Source organism: Sebastes fasciatus, chromosome 12 (assembly GCF_043250625.1).
Source record: "Sebastes fasciatus isolate fSebFas1 chromosome 12, fSebFas1.pri, whole genome shotgun sequence".
NCBI classification, from domain to species: domain Eukaryota; kingdom Metazoa; phylum Chordata; class Actinopteri; order Perciformes; family Sebastidae; genus Sebastes; species Sebastes fasciatus.
This window is the reverse complement of record NC_133806.1, coordinates 13373088-13381045: the sequence shown is the minus strand read 5'-3', so window position 1 is coordinate 13381045 and position 7958 is coordinate 13373088. Positions and strand designations below refer to the sequence as shown.

The 7958-nt window shown below is 46.1% G+C and overlaps 1 protein-coding gene across 5 annotated transcripts in view; it reads left to right on the top strand.

Moving 5' to 3' along the window:
• The first annotated feature begins 370 nt into the window (after positions 1–370).
• Positions 371–7958, top strand: part of grik5 (glutamate receptor, ionotropic, kainate 5) — a 107322-nt gene continuing 99734 nt past the window's right edge. For all 5 annotated transcript variants that reach the window (XR_012596133.1, XM_074653213.1, XM_074653212.1 and 2 more), the window contains exons 1-3: positions 371–781; positions 1049–1214; positions 4600–6622. The gene's annotated coding sequence lies outside the window, so the exon portion shown is untranslated. The remainder of the gene's footprint in view (positions 782–1048; positions 1215–4599; positions 6623–7958) is intronic.

Below are 7958 nucleotides of genomic sequence, written 5' to 3'. Positions count from 1 at the left end.
GTCATAGGGTTTGAGGCGAGTCGCGTGGTGGTGTGATAGTGTTTGTCACCCTGAGCATGTAGCCATGTCAAACTCTGTCAGGGTACTTTACTCTGGCTAGGGATCTAACACATCCCAATGATTACTCTCTCTGTTGGCGTGTATGTGTGTGTTTCAGATAGTGTGTGTTTCCTTCATGGCCAGTTTTTTGCCTTTCCCCCTTATTTCAAATGCTTATCGCAGAGACTGACAGAGAGAAGAGAGAGAGGGTGGGGGGGTGAGTTGATATTCATCTTTGAGAAAAAATACCTAGGAGAGAGAGAGTAAAGGAGTGGGTGTTGGGAAAGGATGGAGGGAGGGAGGGGAGAGAGTGGGAGGGTGCAGGGAGAGAGAGAGAGAGCTGATTAGATTGGAGAAAGCCAAGGGGGTACGGGTATACTATTGAGCAAGGAGAGAGACAGAGAGGAGAGAGGCAGAGGGGAGGGTGACTAAGTGAATGCAGTTTGCCGTTGCGTGTCGCCGAAATCACAGCGAAGTCCACGGGCAGGCAGGGGGGACGGATTGGACCTGAATCAACAAATGGATACTGAAAAAACTGGATGTACGCTGCATATGAGGAGACAATAAGGGAGGACGAAGCCTTCATATCCTTTTTATCTCTGCATCAGATACTGCTGTGAAGAACCCACGGGGAGGGAAAAGGAAAAACAGCGGACAACTCATTTCTCTCCAACACCCTCGGAAGCCGTGGAGCTGTGAGCCAGAACAGAGTCGACTTTGGGACTCGCTGAATATATGCTCAGTAAGTATTTGTATAGGCTGCAAATATCAGCGTATGAGCATGTGTGTGTGTGTGTATTGATGCCTCTGGCTTGTGCGCTGCCACTGATGCTTTCTTTTTTCATGAAGAAAGAGAAAATAAGAGAGGAAGAAAGGGATGCAAATGCACTTGCGCTGCAACATCTCTTCTGTATTGTGATATGCTGTTTGCATCACTGAACAGCTTTCTTCTAATTTAAACAACTAGCCCAGACTTGACTCTGTGTGTTTGTGCCTTTTTGCTCCACAGTGCCGGTGTGTGAGTGAGTGTTTGTGTGTGTATGTGTGTGTGTGCTGATATTAGCAGCCCCATTGGTATTCAGCGGAGGGAGCTCCAGGATCTCGCTGCGCCTTTTCCCCAGGATGGGATCACAGAGCGGGGATTGTGCTCGCCTGTTGAGAGCCCGCTGAAATGGGTGAGTGTCCGTCCTCCTCTTCCTCGTTTTTTTTCCTCTTTCACATTTACTCGTTTTCTTGTTTCTTATACCTCCTCGTCTGCTTCCTCGTCTTCAGACATCCACTGATGGGTCTTCCCTTTCGTTTTCTTGTGTCTCTCACCCACTCCCGCTGTCCATCCCACCTCCCTACCACTCCCCCACCTGTTTCCCTCCATCCCTCCTTCCGTCCTCTTTTCATCCATCTCTCCTCACCCCCACATCGAGACATAAACAGGCCTGTCCAGTTTGATGGATCTGGAAGAAATCTGAATGGCTCACTTCAAATTGTTGCTTCTCTCCCCCCCCATTCCCTCTTTGCTTCTCTCTCCTCCTCCTCCCCTCTTCGGCTGTGTCACCCCTCCCCCTCCTCCTCCTCCTCCTCCTCCACTTCCTCCTCCTCCTTGCCTCCATCCCTCTCTTGGTCTCTTCAAGCTCCTCTCCACATTCTGTTTGAATTCAGACTCACCGAAGAGTCTCTTTCCTGACACAGGCGATGAATGGAGTTGCTGTGTTTCTATGTGTGTGTGTGTCTGAGTGAAAGGATTGCTATTTCTGTGTCTGTGTCAATCATTTTGATGGCGTTTCATGTGTGTGTGCGTCTCTGTGACACGATGCAGAGAGGGCAGAGGTGTGTGTTCAGCCTCGGCAGTGTGTAGGATTGGTGGAACAGAGGGTTATGAAGTAGATCAATGTGTTTAATTGCTCCAGGCATGACAGCTGTGACATGTACACACACACACACACACACATACGCACAGAGACGCACGCTGTCTCTCGTTTGACACGCACCTTCGTCTTTGCACTCCTTGCTGATCTACCTTCTGCACACCAATTCACACCCACCTCCATCTTTTCACACATGTGACACACACATAACCAGTGAGTGAACACACACACACACACACATGGTCTCATCCTAAATAGTCCTTGGTGGATAAGGGTGTCACAGGAGGGTCACATCTATCCACACAGCGGTATTGATTGGAGCTGATACATTGAATGGCCTCTAATGTTTCATTTTAAATGGACCATCACCTCAGTAGACTCTGGAAAAGAGAAGGAGTCACTAAACCTATTCAATGATTTTGATTTGTTCTGTTAAAAGAGACGATTTAGTCACTGCATGGCTCTGAGTTCACATGTACGTTTGAAGCATTGTGTGCTTTCTCTGTGCTGTTCTGAATTAAGAGACGTATTCATCATTCAGCTGTGAGCTTTTTGTTTAAAATTCAAAAATGACTTTTCTATATTCAACAGGTGCAAACTGTTGCATAGTAACAGAAGCGAGACTACCTGTTAGGATTTGACATGCTGCGGCTATTTTCCGATTTAGGCAATCTTTATTTAACAAAAGGTGGTACGATTTATTAGGAAATGGAAAAAGAAGACACTCAAAGGGCATCTGCATGCATACGAGTCTGCCTGGGACATTGTCAGTTTGAAGGGATGTAAGAATATGTCTTACCACAATATGCATCGTGGAGGTGAAAGATTTATCAAAGTGTAAATTAAATTTGATCCCAAAAGGCACTAATCTATATTTGCATACATTAAATGCAAGAGAGCACAATCAAATGCCAACGTTATAACCTGTAGAGCTGCAACGATTAATCGATTAATCACTTAGTTGTCAACTATTAGATTAATCGCCAACTACTTTCATAATCAATATAATAAAGTCAAAATTCCAGCTTCTTAAATGTGAATATTTTCTGGTTTCTTTACTCCTCTATGACAGTAAACTGAATATCTTTATTGTTGTGGACAAAACAAGACATTTGAGGACGTCATTTTGGGCTTTGGGAAACACTGATCGTCATTTTTCACCATTTTCCGACATTTCATAGACCAAACAACTAATCGAAAAATAATTGACAATGAAAATAATCATTAGTTGCAGCCCTAATGACCTGGCAGAGGTCTCGATTGCTGCCTGAATATCTTAAAGTTTAAAAAGATGTCCTTGTGTTACTCCCAAATCTAAAATCGTTTTGTGAAATAACATGGAAACAAGTTCAGACATTTGTACCTCTTCTTTATGAGGACATTTTTAATCCTTTGTTTATTTATATGTAGAATTATATTTCTTGAACAATTCAGTGCTGTTTGATGACTTCTATTATTTGCATTTGCCCTAGAACCTAAAAGAAAATGTGTGAATATTAAAACTCCAAAGCTTTACCCCAAACAAGTTCAACTTTGTTTAGGCCTACAGCCTCAAACTCTGATCCCTGTATCGTGTATTATACCGAAACATGAGCTGACTATTACCTTCCTATTAGTTTGAGAGCCAAAGTGATACATCTATACCAGGGCTGTCACATTTTCACGACTCAACGACTTCAAACTGACATGTAATTTGTTTGAACGCAACCATGTACCCTTGTCCTTGAATACATTGTAGAATTGACTTCGCTCACTCGTGGCGCCTCAGATGCCTCACTTGAGTGACAAGCTCGCGTTGCTTTGAGGCCGTTGACAAAGTTTGCAAATAGCCATATCTTTTTCCACCATTTCTCCTTCTATGGTGTTGAATCCAAAGTGCTTCCTCCAATTACCTCTGAGATGGTGTCATGATTATCCATTCAGCACAGCTCTCGTGTGTCTCATTTCCTTTTTACTTCAGCAAAGAGAGCAACAACAGTTCACCGAGGGTATCAGTGGATCAGAGGGACGGTGTGTTTTAGGAACGACCCCGCTGGATTACAACTACTGCACCTCTACACCGCAGACATTTTCAAGTTCTAATACATTCCAGCAGATCAAACATTTTATGTATTCCCAAGTTCGAATGCTAGTTTGAATTTGGAATAAAAATGACACCATGCTGTCTACACCCGTCAAGTTTGACTACTTGTACCTAACCAATGCTTTGAGCCTGGACTGCAGTCCTCCAGCTGCCTCAGGCACATTCACCCGTCAGAGGTCTCTCTCCGGCCTCCAGTGTGCTCCATCACATGCATCTTGGATACTATGGAGTGTGATGGACAGCTAACTTGGAATTGAAGAAAAAGACAGGAGAAATGATTGAATGAAAGCAGACTAGGTGCAGATATAAGATTGGATAGAGGGAATAGAAGAGAGAGCTGTGACGAGAGGGGGAGAGTGTTTGGAGATGAGCTTGTTTGGGGAGAGAGTGAAAGGATCAAATCATAGAGTTAGTGGAGAGGAGGAAGGAGCAAACAAGCAGCCAAGTAGGAGGAAGAGTGACAAGGACGGAATAGACAGCAGGACGACAGGCAGGGTGGAGTGTGATGAGGAGGAGAATGACGTACGCGATAAGGCGGAGTGACACAAATGTCACCATGCTAACCTTTCATGCACTCTCACTCTCTCTCCTCTCGACTTCTCCCTCTCCTTCTAGATCTGAAGCCTCGCAGAGATGGACACCAAATGGGCAGCATGGAAGCCAACACGCACCCTCCAGCGACTAGCTTTCCACACCTAACCGCCTCCACCATCTCCAGCCATCAGCGAGGACTGAACCTGCAGAGTTGAGGCCCGGACAAGCTCGACTGAAACACCAGAAGCCGTCGACGGGAAGTAGAGAAAAGCAGAGGGTGACAAGCCTCAGAGGAGTCGACTTACAGCGAACCAATCAACCTGTTGAGCATGCGATTGAGCTTATTGGACTTCATCTGAAATGAAATAGGCTGCAGTGATGCTTGAGCAATGGTATGGAGCTTTCGGACATGTCCGGATTTATCGCCCGGATATCCTATCGAGATTACGACACTTTGGTGCACACCTCAGAGCTGGGCCACTTCTCCAAATAGGCTTGTGGGCAAAAGCGAGTAATTGAAAATCCCCTCTCGAGAGGGTCTCTGCTCTGATTTTCTGTGGGGGAGGAGAGCTTTTTTTTTTTTTTTTTTTAAGGAACAATTAAAAAAAAAGAAACCTCCCTTTAACCCACATATACTATTTTTTTTTTCTTTTTCGCCATCTTTCTCACACATTGCGAAGAAATACATTATGAAGCAGCACCATTCTTCTTCATCCTCCCTCGGTGACGGAGAGAGAGGAGGGACAGACTGTCCAGAATAGATAACGAGGAAGGAGACTGGCACCGAGGAGAGGAGAAGGGGGGAAAAAAGCAGAAAATAGAAGGACACCAGTAGAGCGAGAGGAGGCAAGAAAAGAAAAATCAAGAATTAACTAGGATTGTTTGAAATCCTCTCGGAGAATCCCTTTCTAATTCACCTGTGCCGTGTTGGAGGCTAGTTGGCGCCATGGGGAGGGTCAGGATTTACACCAGGGGGGGCTCTTGAGCAGGAGAGTAGGGTTATGTCCCCCCCTGCACCTGCCTGGTCTGTATCTTAGTGTTTGGCAGGAAGACAGACTGAAAGATGGCCCGGTAAACAGACAGCTATACTGACAGTCAAGCTCTGAGGCTGGAGAGACAGACAGACAGGAAGATAGACAGACAGGAAGACGGGTACACAGCCTATTCCAAGTGTCAGGCAGAGAGCCAGACAGACACCCAGAGCCGGCACAGTAGACAGCTTGCGATTCATTGTCATTCTATGCAGCGTGTGAGGAAGAGACAGAGAGAAGGAAAGAAAGCAGAGACAGAAAGAAAGAAAGAAGAGGAACGTCCCTCTGTTTGAATCTCACTTCATCTGCATCCACCTCAGTCAGTACTGTGGCAAGCCCATGCACTAAAAAGAACAGGCTGGGAGGGAGGAGGCTGTTACTAGAAAGGAAATACACAGTGGACAGAGAGAGAGAGAGAGAGAGAGAGGAGGCAGGCAGAGAAACAGAGGGAGAGAGCAGGTGTCGGAAATCCTCCCCTTCATCTGCTTGTCATTTACTCCTTTATCTTCTCTCGTCGTCTGGCGAGGTGATTGGTTTTCTGATGCCGGCGTTCCTCTGCTCTTAGGCCCGCCGCAACCCAGAGAAAAACAAGAGGCGGGCAGACAGAGGAAAGCCAAATAAAAACAAAAGACAGCATAAAAGGAAAGGTGGAGCCCCATTTTGATTGACTAATTTTCCCCCCCTCGCTTTACTTATTTGTCAATACGGGCTGTTATTTTTTTTTCACTTTTTTTTTCTGAAAGTAAGAGATAGAAAGAGGAAAAACAAAAGCCCAATCAATCCCTCATTTTCTTTGTACACAGAATTGAACCTCTCCTTTCATCAATTGTTGATTTTTCTCGCCTTGCTCCAAAGGGATTATTTTCTCCATCTGAGAGTATAAACACAGGAATCCTCCAGATTGCCCTCACCCCCCAGTGACACAGTGTGAACCCCTCTCACTCCCCAACGGCGTCTACCAACCCCCCCCCCCCAGGCTGAAAATCCTGTGGCCTCAGATCTCCATGCCTGCGTTGACTCACTACTACAGCGATGATATGGCACAGCGCTTCTGATACCGTCTGATTCATTCTGTAAGTAGGACTCTCTCTCCTTCTACGTGTGTGTGTGATGTATGTGTTCACATGTACTCTGCATGTCATTAGCGTGTATTCGCCTCTTGAATGCAGAAACGCGGACGTGGTCCGTCTTTCTGCAGTGTTGGTTTTATGGTGCCTTCACAGCGGATTTGCTTTCCTTGTGCTTCCTCTGCTCCAGGCAATTTGAGCATGTGTGTGTGTGTGTGTGTGTGTGTGTGTGTGTGTGTGTGTCTCTGCCAAAGAAAGAGATTTTGATCTTACAGCCAAGCTTACAACAGCATCAGAGTGGTGTCAGAAAGAGGCGAAGGAGGTGCCTCTCTCTGTGTGTGTGTGTGTGTGTGTGCGTGGATCTGTGTGTGTGTGCACGCCTACATATTGGTCCTGAGGTTAATTTGAACTAATTAGTGGTGAGTATTTTTGCTTCTCAGAGCAGTTTTTTGGTTCTGTGTCAGTGTACTTGCATTCATTAGGTTGAGATGGAAAGGGGCTAAAACTGAAGAGGGTGAACCAGCTAATGAGAATGACTCTGATTCCCTGACTAGTTCTTTGTTGCCTCCATTACACGTCCAACGCCCTGAGCATTACAACCCCGGCTGCATATCATTTCAGCCTCCTTTTTATCTCCCCATGTGTTGCCTTGGATGAAACCGTACACTGAGACCCAGCCTCTGCAATGTCCTGCATATTACTAAGCCCATCTATCTCCGCGGACACATCCACATCTTTATACACTCCCACAGTCACCAGGCCCTGCAACGGGAGACGCTCAATCAAGATAGTCCCTTCAAACAGACCAATGAACTGTGAATAACGCCATTACACAAACTCCCAGCTCAGAGCGTTACAGAGACAGAAAGATTGGGAGGGTGGAGAAAAAGGGAAGGGAAAAAGGCGCGCGCTAGAGAGAGAATGAGAAACATTGTGGAGATTGAAGAACAGACGGGGAATGAGAGAGGAGACAGAAAGCAACAGAGAGGAGGAGGACACATAGAGGAGGGAGGGTGAGAAACAGACAGGGAAAAGAGAGAGTGTGGGTCTAGAGGGGCCGCGGAGCAGGAAAAGACCTCTGCTCCATGGGAGCACTCTGATGGGCTTAGCAAGGCCCCGCTTTGTTCACACTATTGGTCAGCCTCTCAGAATTAAGATTACTAAATAATACGATTATTGCCGCTGCACGCTGATAACACGCTGCTGCCGATCCCCTTTGTCACTGTCAGAAAAACCCAGTGAAGAGAGGAGGACTGGCATATGATGGCATCAAAGGCATGACAGAACTGACTACATTACACTGTCACAAGGGCCCATGCTTCGCAACATGGCTCCTCTGCCG